This window comes from Pistacia vera, unplaced genomic scaffold (genome assembly GCF_008641045.1).
Source record: "Pistacia vera cultivar Batoury unplaced genomic scaffold, PisVer_v2 Contig151, whole genome shotgun sequence".
NCBI classification, from domain to species: Eukaryota; Viridiplantae; Streptophyta; class Magnoliopsida; order Sapindales; family Anacardiaceae; genus Pistacia; species Pistacia vera.
In genome coordinates this window covers 734,053-747,869 of record NW_022195586.1, presented here as the reverse complement: position 1 = coordinate 747,869, position 13,817 = coordinate 734,053, and positions in this window count along the sequence as shown.

The window sequence follows — 13,817 nt, the reverse complement described above, 5'->3', positions numbered from 1 at the left end:
GGCATTGATTCGAATGGGTTGTGAGCAACAATTTACAAGAAGACAAATGTACCTTCAGTGGCCATGTCAGATTTCCGTAATTCCCATGTGTTGGTACAAAAGCTTCCGTCAATCAGAGAAAAATAAGCGTGCTTATAAGCTAATTTTAGCTTATAAGCATTTGAAATTTTAAGCAGTTACATGTTTGATTAAAGTACTTATAAGTAACTGATAAATAGTTGACGTGTTTGGTAAAATGTCGCTTATAAGTATATTTTATTATAAAATGACTAAAAAGGGTACTACATTAAACAATGGTGTACTATGGAATTTTAAAATTAAACAAGGATAATGTGGTAATATACTTGATCAAATTAGTTTATAAGCAAAAAAAAAAAAAAGTACCTCACCCCCCAATTTTTTTTTTTTTTTTGGTTTATAAGCTCAACTTATAAGCTCAAAAAAATTATAAATAAATAGGTCAGCTTAATTTTAAAGCTTATAAGCTAGTTTGACCAGCTTATAAGCTTAGACAAACACCCCATCGAATTCGTTCGTCTTGAAATTGAAAATTTGAAAGACATAGAAAGCCTCTTGAAATTTACATTAATAAATGGGATAGGAGAAGCCTAGATTTGGGAAATTTTTAAATTTAGGGTTTGTTTAAAACTTCAGGGAAGATGGGAGAAAAATAGCCGTTGTTAATGAAGAAATTTTGAAAATAATTTAATTAGAAAGGACTTCAACATTTTTTTCTATATATCTCACATTAATATATCTTATATGTAATAATAAAAAATAAATACTCACAAATAAAATATATAAAATATATAAAATTAAAAAATAAATTAAATCTAAAATTGGTTTTCTAAAGCACATAATTTTAAGACTAATATCATTCACTAAATTAAATGGATCAAATAAAGTAGATTAATTTGTCCAATTAAAACGCACATGCATATTTCATCCGAAATGTATCATGAAATTAATACAAATTAACTTTGTCAAAACATTTGGTCCCTTCCATTAAAATGACAACCATGCTCCACGAATGACAAAAGGTTGTGTTTTAAAATCCGGCCCAACCCGGCCTGTTGAACCAGTTCAATCGAGAACTGAGGCCTTCACTAGGCGGGTTTTCAATTTTGACTATCCGTGGCAAACCCTAGAAATTAGGACGATGATCAGTGAACAACTGATGGCTGGGATGTTGGGGGGTTTTAAAGAGGAAGGGCTAGTGAGTCGAAAGGTGGCAATCGAGGTGATTTCCAGTGAGTGAAACAACCAGAAATCGCAAAAATCAATTGGCGAAAACAGTGAGCTTTTGCTGACTTGCCAATGATTGGCGCGATGAATGGGGGTAGGGTGAGATGGGTTTTGGTCAAGAGGCTTAGGGAAGAGTTTTCATGGTGATGAGATGTGTTGTCAACGCCAGATATAGGCCCTATTTGGCATAGGTTGTCTACGCCAACTGTGTAATTTAGGGTGTTTTTGTAGGATTTCAAACCTGTAGGGACTTATGGAACTTTTACGAGTGTTTTTGCTGGATTTCAAACCTTTGGACATGCTGATGTCATCGGTTTGACGCGTCAGTTGAACCCGTTCAATCGATCAACCTAGGACATACAACTTTGTTAGGTTTCATCACAGGTTGGGTTTTAAAACAATGGAAAGAAGCCATCTAAGTAGAACAGGTCACATATAATATTTCATTATTAAAGGCAAAAGCTATGAATTTTTCCATCACCAACGAAATATAAAGCACTTAATTTTGTGGCATTTGTTGCATAGCCTAAAGCTCACGACCAAGAGGGTGATTGACACTTTGTAGATGCAAAAAAAAAAAAAATCTACCTTTATAGAAATAGGGTCTGATCCCTTGAGCTTGAGGCCATCAGCAATCTGCTGCACCTGCACACACGAGGAAACAAGTGTGAAGCAAACAGAAAACACCGGGGTGGTGTTTGCCGTAGGCACTCTGATGCTCAAGTTAGCAAGGATGAATGAGGATAATTTAGTGAGGGTTAGGGAAAGAGAAGGTTACCAGGAGTGAGAACTACTGGGTTCGAAGGTGTAATGTATGTGTCTCTTGTGAGAGGGTTGGCTTCTGTTTAAATAACAACTATAGGATCTTCGAGTCTTAGTAGGACTATGAGTCCTTGGAGGTTGAGAGGTTCAGTGAATAGGAAGGCTTTTACTTCCCTTGCCTTAGTAGGAGAGGGAGTCCTAGTTGGCTTAAGATACGGATCTTAGACGAGTTAGGATAGTAATGGATCCTTTTAGTAGAATCCGAATGGTACCGAGACAAGGAATAGACGATCTTGGGGTCTAAATAAACCCTAGGTCCAATAGGTGATCTTGGATCAAAAGGCCTGGGGCCAGACAAGCTGATGATGAGGCCTAAATGACTTGGGGCCTTTACTGATTGGCTTCAAACAGTGAGCAATCGGGTAGATGTGGCGAGCGAACCTAATATACAAACTCTGTTACGAACCCAATCGAAATTGGGCCATGGCTCCGGGCTTTGTTGAAGGTGTCTTCGTCTTTGAGCCTTTTGGGCCGAGGATATTTTTTGGCCCTAATAGTTTGCCCCCCACTCTCTAAGTTAAGGAGCGCTTAGCTTAGAGAGTATGGGTTGTGTGAAGGGGTGCATAGTCGTCCTTCATGATTGATTGGTTGAATATGTGAATGTGCTGCTTCTCTGTTTGCGGGAACGAATAGTGTAGCTTTTATTGTAGGTGATGCATTCGGTACATCAGGCCGAGTGGGTGGAGGTGAAACACAATCATGCCTTCACTCGACGTATTTGATCGAGTGAGGGAGTGGAGTTGACCTTGATGGCCTGGTCCGGCGCATCGGATTGAGGGAAAGGATGAAAGAATCTGTTAGAGGTGTTCTCACTTGGTATGTCGAACCGAGTGGGAAGATATGCAAGACGTCCCATGAAAGTGTCCTAACTCGATGTATCAAGCCGAGTGAGAGGGTGTACAAGCTATCCCATGAAGGTGTCCTCACTTGGTGTATCGAGCCGAGTAAGAGTATGTGTGAGCTGTCCCATGAAGGTGTCAGTACTCAGCGTATTGCACTGAGTGGAATACGTTAGGGTCATTCTGGTGGTGGTGCCTTAGGTTGATTGGTTGAGTCCGAATGAGTAGGTGTATGCGCACTCCCAAACAAGTGGCTAGTTCACTCGGTCGAGATGACCGAGAGGGTAGAGGTTATGTTTTGCTTTAGTGGCGTTTGTCACGAGGCCGAAGAGCTGAGGTTAAATGGTTAGTACGTCCGATGCTAACTCCATTCGGTCAGGCAAACCAAACGAGTGGTTAGCACCTCCATGGTGTATGCATGACGTGGTGGCCACGGACACTGAGTAGGTAACGTGAAGCTGAATAATCCATCTCTCAACACATGTATGACCGAGATGTCTCTTCTGAATTTGGGCGGGAAAATGAAATCACATTGTTCGATGACCAATCGGAGGTTGCCACGTGTAAGCTTTGATAGCTTTCATCGATAAATGTGCGGAAGCAACTGTTCCTTTCATTTTATTTCCCATTTCTCTCTTCTGTTTTCGTGTTCTCTCTCTGTTTCAGTTTTTCTCCGCAACAGTGAAAGATTTTAGGAACTTTTGCCATTTTTACGGTAAATACTTGCTTCCTTATACTGTTTTTCATTTCTTTATGTCCTTTCCTTGTGTTTGCAGTACTTTTGAAGGAATTTTGGGTGAGGTTTGTTAGATTTTTTAGGGGAGTTTGAGAAGGAGGCGTTATGTTTGTTTGAGTTGAATGAGGTAGGCAAACTGAATGATTTTGATTCTTGGGTTTGGCGTTTGGGAGATTTTGGGTGTTTAGGAAATATTTGGTGTGGTTAGCGTGTGGAGATTCTGGGTTTTTAGTGTTTTCTGGATTTTTTTGTGTTTTCTAAGTTTAAAGAGGTTAGAAGATAGAATCGATTTATGTAGGCTTCTCGTTCGACTTGTCTCGGTCTGCTTGACCGAGTCGAGTGAGGTGTTTTGAGTGAAGAGGTTTGGTTTTGGTAAAGGCTAAGTCACGTAGGTCGCTCAGTCTCCCAGGTCGAGTGGAGAAGGGTTTGAATAGGGGGTCTCGAGGCAGCAGGTATTTGGTAATCCAGATCGAGTCGAAAGTTTCTTAGAAGCAAAGAGTTAGCCTGATTTCGGAGCAAGTTAGTTGGTCACTCTGGGCGAGTGGGGCTTCTGGAACTAAGGATTTGACTTGGTATTAAAAACCAATCGGAGTCAGACTCAAGCGACTTGAGTGGGGCAGAGATGGAAGTTGGTAATGAATACGAGAATGCCCCAACGATGGTAGTGATCGCAAAGGGTGGAAACGTCCCGGTCGGCATACCCAAGGGGGTGAATGTGGCCGCTCTTGGCCGAGTGATGCCGCCCAAAACGATGGTGATTCGGATGGGCAAGGGATGAGTGGAGAAGACTCCGATGAAGCTTATGGTTCCAGAAGTTTGCCCTTCACCAGTAGTGGCACCGAGGACAAGCTGAGTCGGCCCGGTAGCAGGATATTGAGTAAAGACTATCCGCCTTTGCTGAAGGATAGTAATGTGTAGGGATCCGAACAATGTACCACATTCTAGAGTCTGTCGAAATTAGTGTGACAAAGTCGTACAAGAGGGTCGATTGGGAGGCAAAAGGTTGGGTGAGTACCTACGAGAAATGGTTCCACGACGGGCTAAGGCTTCCTATTCCCCATCTTGTCTGGGAGGTCTTGAACCATTTTATAATTGCGCTGATGTAATGGCTGCTTCCCACTCATATACTCATAAAATATACATTAATAAAAATACATTTAAGGTAACATAAAGAGTTGGGCCCAAATTTTTCTTTTATTATTATATATATATATATATACATTATATATATATATATATATTATATATATATATATGTTATACAAAATTAGCATCATATACAAAAATCATCAAAACATAGTGGACAGTGTAGCTATTTCTTCTCGCTTGCCGACATCCATCTAACCGCGTCCTCACCTAGATCCTACAAAAACATAGAAAAACAACGGGGTGAGCACAAACAATGCTCAGTAAGTAAACCCTCTACTCCTCTATCCCCGTAACTCTCTCTCTCTTCAATTCTTTCCTTACAATTGCTCTATTCTCATTTACTCTCTCTATTTTCTCTTTCTGTTTCTCTTTCTTATATCTCTTTTCTACGAACTCTCTCTCGTATGTCACGACCCCATCTTACCAGAGGCACAATCGGGACTCGCTCTCGCTCTCCGTGACTTCTACTCATTCTCAGCCGATTGGACTCGGTTATGCATGAATTCGAAACCCTTGGCCATGTGAGTGTATATTCTCTCTCTCTCGGGTACTCTCGTGTATAGCCCTCATCCGCATGCACTCTCACAGGCCATACCACTTTCTCTCTCTTATACTCAGGCCGCTCTCTCTTTGCGGCATACATGCAGGAATACTCTATCCATTACTCACGGGTTCCCCATCACACAACCTACTATATTCTCTTCTTTTGCACTCTTTTCTCTGTTTTCTTCTCTAGTGCTTAAGCTCTCTTTCTCTTTACTCTTAGAGTAGTTGCTTCTCAAAATTCTCTACTCTTTCTGAAGCTACTTCTCCAATGCACAATTAATGCATATGGATGACTCATGCTTATTAATGTACTCATGAAATGCAATTATGGCATGTAACAATAACCAAGGTTCTCTACTCTTACTCATGCCTCTCATAAACATTTCATCAAACAACTCATGTGCATAGAAAAACTCTACTTTAACTATAACTCTTCTCCTTTTTTTCATCATCCAAAATGGGAGAAAATTCCCTCATATACTCTAAGTTCCTGTCAAGGAAAACACTCCAAAAAGATTCATGCATAACTTCTCCAACTGCAACTCAATTTCAATCTCTCTTCACATATCAAACACTTCTCAAGATGTAAACATACCCAATAATTATAGACTCAATACACATCTCATCTCAATTTCTCAATAACATAACATACACATGCATACATAAATCTCTGCTCAAAAGACTTCTCAAATTTCAACTTGGGTTGGATTTACTTACCTTGTGATGGAGTGACTCCACTAGCACTTCTCTTTTCCTTTGGCAGGTTGACTTTTCATATCTAAAGTAACAATCCTTACCTCAGGATGCTTTAGATTAACTTTCTACCAAAACTACTCAAAAGCCCTTTAAAATCCTTGAAAGATTGAATGAAAAGTTGAGAGAAAATGGTGAAAGGGAATGGCAGTGGAAGTGGTGAGAATGAAGGATTTGCTAAACTTAATCCTTTATTAGCTCATAATATAACCATTCTTTCCCATTTTGCCCTTACTCTTTCTTAGAAATTCCATTTTTGTCCTTTAATTCATTGCACTCACACCCCCAATTCTAACACATTCTCCATGAAATTTTCTTACATTTCACTCCCTACTTTTCCGGCTAATTAGAGGTAGAATGGTCACTTTACCCCTATGGAAAAATTCTCTAGAAACTTCACTACACATTTCAGCCGACCTGTCGCCGCGGCGAAGACTTTTCCTTCGCCCCGACGAAAAAATCTAAAGCCTACGTTGCTGCAGCGAATACTATTCCTCACCCCGGCGAAAAACGTAACTCCAAAATTCGCCAAGTCTTAACCAATTTCAGGGCAAACACTCAACCAAACCAAAGCATTAATTCAACCAAGGGCTAACTAACCAATAATAACAACAAACAAACTCAAATGAGAGCAAAACAATAAACATTTAAGCAATGCAACATAAAGTAGCTGCATACCTTAAGTGGGGCGTTACAACTGACTCAGATTATGTCAAATGGGTGAAGATTGTTGATGGCTCTAGAGGACCTCTGTGTGCGAAATTAGGTGATGTTTGGGTTGCACGAGTTGCTATACTCATATTTTCTAAAGGAAAATGGCAAGGATAAGTCCGGTATCCAATCAATCTCAGGCACGATCAGGCTCATCTCGTGACCGACCTCCGATCGAGTGATAAAAACTGGAAGGAATGCTTTTTCTTCATGAGGGGTGAAGCGGCCTTTAGGGAGAGAGGTCAGGGCGAGATCCTGTATACCTGGTAAGCAACTGGTGAGGAACTTAGTCTTTACTCATGCTTTGATTACTAAAGTCTTATTTTGTTTCTCCTTTGCAGATCTTGAATTCAATCGTGCCGGGCAATGTAGGGACGGCTTAGACGTGCAAACTAGAAAATTTCTTGCTATTCCTAAGGCGTAGAGGGATTGACGAGTAGTGCAAGAAGAGGTGAATCTGAGGACAAGTCACCTTTGGGCTGGAGTTGGTGCGATTCTGCGAGGTTTCCCCTTCCCTTCACTAAAGTAGACTTGGAGTATGCTGCTCATCCACTACTACAATCATATTTTGTCCGGTAAGTCGAGGCTAAACTCACTAACTGTTAAGGAATTTACAATTGCAGAGAAGCTTATGAAGAAGTTAACTGTCCCGAGCACTAGTGAGTCTATCGCGAGAAGCGAACAAGAGACTCTTCGACTAAAGAGGAGAAGAGAATGGAAGACGTGGTTGTGACTCCACCCGGATAGCTGCCTACGCTTGGGGCTAGGTCACAAGACGGTGGTCTTGGATGAAGAGACCGAGATGCTTTCTTTTAGTATCCCAGCTTCCGCATCGACCTATTCGAATGCCGCTTCTATAAGCAAGTTGGCCGATTCGTTCCTGTTCCTAGCAGATAAGAGCCGACTGAACCAAATAGGCGTGGTTGTGGCTGCTGACTGGGGGGTTTCTCATGCTTTCCAGGAATGAGCCAGATTTTTACCTTACTGTATTTATAACGACTGTATACTGATCGAGTGGTTTTATCATGTAGGCTTTCACAAGCAGCTTGCATCTTAGGAAATCCATCATGTCACAGAAGAAAAAGATATAGGATGTTTCCAAATCCAATGTCAATCTGCAACACAAAGAGGCGACGGCCCAGAAAGCTAAGCGGGAAAGCCATCAGCGACTAAGGGAGGTCTAGGCCGAGCTAGAGTGATTAAAGAAAGAGTTGGTCAAGAAGAACGTAGAGGTTGAGTCATTGAGGGAGTAGTGCCTCAGTATTGCCGACGACGCCATCATCAGGGCTAGGGGAGAGCTGATGCTAGAGTACAAGGCTGGGAACACTACCTATTAGAACCCGGATAAGGACATTCAGCTCTTGTAGGAGATAGAGGATGAGGAGGCTGTTGGTCGAGTGGATTATGCGGAGGTGCGGGTTGATGACCAGGTCTTTGACCTCGCTAGTCCGTCGAGATGATTAGTTATAGAGGATGCTAGCAACCAGGCCGCGGGGATGACTGTTGGGGCTAGTGTCAGGGTGATTGAGTCAGAGATAGGTGAGACGACTCGTACTGATGAGGTGGGGCATGATGTCCCTTAGGCTTATGTTATTTTTTTTCTCATGTATTTCTAGGGCCTACGATGCCCTTTCATGGTGTGTGTGCCTTTTTTATACCTGATACTTAGCCGTTTGGGGCTTTCTGTTTATCTGATACTTAGCCGTTTGGGGTTTTATGTTTCTACTTGTGTTTCCATTTTATTGCTTTCTTCGTGGATGGATGGATTGATTACTTGTAGATGTGTGGGGTTTGAACCTTCTTTCCTAGGTAATCGCCTTGTAAATGTATCTTGTCTGGGGTGGAATGTTGTAGTCGAGACAGCGTGGTCTGGTTCGAGTGCGCAAACCGATACGACCAGTTTCAACCGACTATTTGTGTTATGATATGGACAAAGCCAAGTGGCTGAGTTGCTAGTATCGCTTCGAAGGTGATGAGAACATGTCAGGATGGCCGACTGGAGATGTAAGCCTTTGAGTTTTTTTTGGTCAGGCTAGGCCAACTGAAGTTTTAAATTTGCGTGAATTGTTAAGTCAGTCTAGGCCGACTGATGGTGTAAGTCGATGAATTGGTCTAAGCCGATTGAAGGTGTAAGTCGATGAATCGGTCTGAGCCGATTAAAGGTGTGAGTTTATGAATTGGTTTGACCCGATTGAAGGTGTAAATTTATGAATTGATCCGAGCCGATTGAAGGTGTAACTTTTGTGTGAATTTGTTAAGTCGGCTTGGGCCAACTCGAGGTATGAGTCGATGAATCAATCTGAGCCGATTAAAGGTGAATGCCACTATATCGTTAAATAGTTCTTTTATTGAATTTAGGCCACGAGGCCGACTGAAGGTGAGGGAGGTGGACAATCCCATTCATCATTTTTAAAACAAAAACAAGAATAAAGAATTGACGATAAGATAAATCTGTCTAAAAATAGTAGCGTTTGAGGTGGATTGCATTCCAACTATTGCTGACATCCTTGCCCTCATGGGTTTAAAGTCTGTAGGTGCCATTTCCTACTTCCTTGGCGATCTTGTAGGGTCCCTCCCAGGTAAGGCCGAGCTTGCCAGAGTTGATCTTCTTAGTGTTTTAAAAGACTTTGCGGAGGACCCAATCGCCTTGTTTGAAAGTTCTTACTCTAACATTATGGTTGTAGTGTCGAGTGGCCTACTATTGGTAAATTGCATTACAGATATTTGCCCGCTCGCGTAGTTCATCGACTGTGTCCAAGTTGTAACAAAGATTCTGGCTGTTGGCTTCTTTATCCAACTATTGGAGCTGGTTGAGGGGACCGATACTTTGGCTGGGATGACTACGTCAAATCCATATATGAGAGAGAAATGGGTTTCGCCAGTGGACGAGCAAGCTATTATTCGATAAGACCAAAGGACCGCTGGTAGTTCGTCTGCCCATAAGCCCTTAGCTTTCTGGAGGTGCTTCTTTAAAGTCTACCTGATTGTTTTATTTGATGATTTAGCCTGGCCGTTTGATTAGGGTTGCGAGGGGTAGAAAAGCTGAGCTTGATCCCTCACATGTCGTAGAAGCCTCTGAAGCCTAAGCTGATGAATTGGGATCCATTGTCGGTGACTATTTCCTTTAGTATTCCAAATATGCAGATGACTTGGGCGAGTGCTTCGGCTTCAATCCACTTAGTAAAATAGTTGGTGACTGTCAACATGAAGACTCATTGCCTGGGTGCAGTCGGGAGTTTTCCAACTATGTCCATCCCCCACTTCATGAATGGCTAAGGTGTGAGAGTAGAGTTGAGTCACTTAGGTGGGATGTGTTAGTGTATGCCCTAGGAACCAATCGTGTTGTCAGTTTAAGGACAATATATCTTGTAAATGTATTGTGAATAAAAGAAAGTGTTCTTATTTCACATGTTGATTTATTGCTTCATTTATATTATAATTAATATTACATGTGAAATGCCTGAATGACACGGATCTTCAGAAGATCATATCATCGAAGAATTCCCTACACAAGTAATGTTAATTGGGCAATAACATTGCATAGTAGGCATGCTGAATGTCTCCATTGAATATCATGTGATGGTATTAGTGTGGGTGATTATAAGAGGTATGTCACTAAGACGTTAGCATGGATAAATGGTTAGTGAACTATTTATAAAAAACGACCGATTACAATCAATCACATGGACGTGGTCAATGATGCATCGTAGGATCATGCTAGTGTACCACTGATCCTTAGACCTGAGATATCACGATTGAATTCAATATAAGATGCATATGGTTCATATGGTGTATAAGCACGAGACTAGTCATGTCTTATGTAATAAGCCAATTTGGTCATATGTTATTCATATGCGAGGACAAGTGATGGTCAAGATGGGATTCGCTAACTCAAAATAGTCCAATCTTGAGTTCCCAGATGAATGTCAATAAACATCGGAAAAAGGAAATCTCTGACCAGAGTATAATGAATGTCAGATGAAAAGTAGTTTCATGTTGACGTGTTCCATTGTATCGATTGATAATTCGATTAAAGATTAAGTTAAGGGTTTTGACATACCATAAACCATTCTTAATTGGGATTAGATAACGAAAGGATTTTACTACACGATACGTACAATCAGAATAGGTTCATTGGAGTTTACACTTTATTGTGGTTTAGGGGTTATGGAACATTGCTAGACGTCTACCATAATCAGTGGGAGTTTCAATTATAAAGAGTTATAATGAAACATATTAGAATCTGATATTGGGCCCACGGCTAGATCACAGTGAACCAAAATGGTCACACATAAAACCAAGCTCAAGTAGAAAGAGTAATACATATCATTGATCAGATTAATGATGTTCAAACATAAACAGTTGCATCCGAAATAGTGTATTAGTGAGAAATGATTATCCATAGATAGCTAGCACTAACCAAGGGTAATAAGGATTTATTAAATATTATTATTGAATTGGATTCAATGATGGGGACAAAAGTGCATTGGTTTTATTCTAAAGAGTTAGAATAATTAATAGGATTAAAATTGGGCTAATTATGAATTAACCATAAAACCAAGGACTTGACATGCTCTTTCCCAAGATTAATTTTAAATTGTTTGAGGACCTCCCAAGACAATTTAAAATTACACTTTATGCCCATGGTATATAAACTAAGTGTTATACCATTTTCATTCAATTTTTTGCAACAATTGAAAACAAAAGGCACTCTCTCGGCTCTCTCTCATCTTTGGCTTGGGTGGATTACATTTTGAGTTTCTTCATTCTCTTTTGAAGAATCTAGACTCCAAGTTTCAACATCAAGCATTTAATAGCAAAGGAATAGGTATTATACTATTCTTTTTCTTTAAAAATTGCCATTGATGTTATGTTTGTTTTCTACCTTGCATCCATCATCTTGTTCATCAATTTTACACCATTTCCATGTCCAAAATGCATGAATCCCAACAGGACATGTGAGACATGGGCGAACCTTTGATAGCTATCGCATTTCTTCACATAGGATGTTGAGTCAGTGCGTATAGTTGGCCAATAGTAACCAGTAGTGATTACCTAACAGGCAAGGCTGTATCCTCCTGCATGGTTTCCGCATTCGCCTTCATGGAGTTCAGTGAGAACATACTTGGCTTGCTCTAGGCTTATACATTTGAGTTAGGGGCCAGAGAATGACTTCCTAAGAAGTTGGCCCTCGTATATGGTGAATCTTGTAGCTTTTGCTCTCAAGCGGCATGCTTCATTCTTGTTGGCTAGAAGCTCATCATGATCCAAGTATTTGATTATTGGAGTCGTCCAAGAGTCGGTTGGTTCAACATCCATTACTTCTTTGAGCTCTTTCGAGTTGGGCAACTTGTTCGTTAGATGTTCCTTCTAGTTGGCTGGCGATTAGAGGAATAGTAGTGGGATGGATGACTGGGAGGAGTCTTAAAGGGATGAGCCGAGGTTGGCAAGGGCATTAGCATGAGTGTTCTCCGCTCTTGGGACTTGGGTGATAAAGAATTCTTCGAAGGCGGACTGCATTTCTTTGATCAAGTTCAAGTAGGTTGTCATCTTCGAGTTTCGGGCTTGGTAAGTGCCTTGTAGCTGGTTGACTATAGGTTGAGAATCAGACTTTACCTCCAGCTTTCTTACTCCAAGCTCCTTGGCTAGAGAGAGTCCATCGATAAGGGCTTCGTATTCGGCTTCGTTGTTTATGCACTTGAATCCACACTGTATAACTCGCTGGATGATATCCCCTTCTGGTGTAATAAGTACAATGCCGAACTCGCTTCCATTCACGTTGCTTGAGCTGTCCACTAAGAGGGTCCACTTCGAAGATGGTTCACTATTCATGCACAATAACTCTTTTTCCGCCTAGACGGTAGTGTTAGGAGTGAAATCAGCTATGAAGTCTACCAACGCTTGGGATTTGATGTGTGTGGTTGGAAAGATATATCAAACTCACTAAGCCCTATTGTCCATTGTGTGAGCCGACATGATAACTCTGGCTTATGAAATATCTTCTTGAGTGGGAAGGAGGTGAGAACGACTATGGAGTGGCATTGAAAATATGGTCTGAGCTTCCTAGATGCATGGATGAGGGCGAGTGCCAATTTCTCCAACTGGCTGCATCGAGTCTCGGTATCAATGAGTGATTTACTTGCGTAGTAAACTAGTAGCTACTTTGCATTGTCTTCCCAAACTAACACTGCTTAGATGGCTGTCTCCAACACTGCCAGCTAGGTGTAGAGCTTTTCCCCAACCACGGGCTTGGAAAGAAGTGGGGGAGAGGTTAGGTACCTCTTTAGTTGTAGCAAGGCCTCCTCACAAGTGGGGGTCCACTCAAATTTGTTGGATTTCTTGAGTGTGGCTAAGAAGAGGTGGCACCTATCATCGGATCTGGAAATGAATCGGCTCAAGGTAGCTACTCGCCCTGCAAGGCGCTGGACGTCTTTAATGCAAGTTGGTAATGGTATGTTAAGGATCGCTTGGATTTGGTCAGGGTTAGCTTCTATCCCATGCTGAGTAACCACGTACCCCAAGAATTTTCCCAACGAGACCCCAAACGAACACTTGGCTGGGTTTAGCTTCATATTGTATTTCCTTAGGACAGCGAATGCTTGGCTGAGGTGGTTGAGGTGCTGCTCGACCATAAGGGACTTGACAGACATGTCGTCAATGTATACTTCTAGGGTGTCTCCAAGGTGTTCGGCAAATATTCTATTGACCAGCCACTGGTAGGTGGCCCCGACATTCTTAAGACCAAAAGACATTACTTTATAGCAATAAGTTCCCCTCTCTGTGATGAAAGCTGTCTTTTTCTAGTCATTTGGGTGCATCGAAATCTGGTTGTACCCTGAAAAGGTATCCATAAAACTTAGGAGTTCGTGACCTACTGTCGCGTCAACCATCATGTTGATATGCAGAAGCGGGAAAGAGTCTTTGGGGCATGCCTTGTTCAAATATGTGAAGTCTATGCAGACCCTCCATTTTCTGTTGTTTTTCTTCATGACAACCACGTTTGCTAGCTAGTCGGG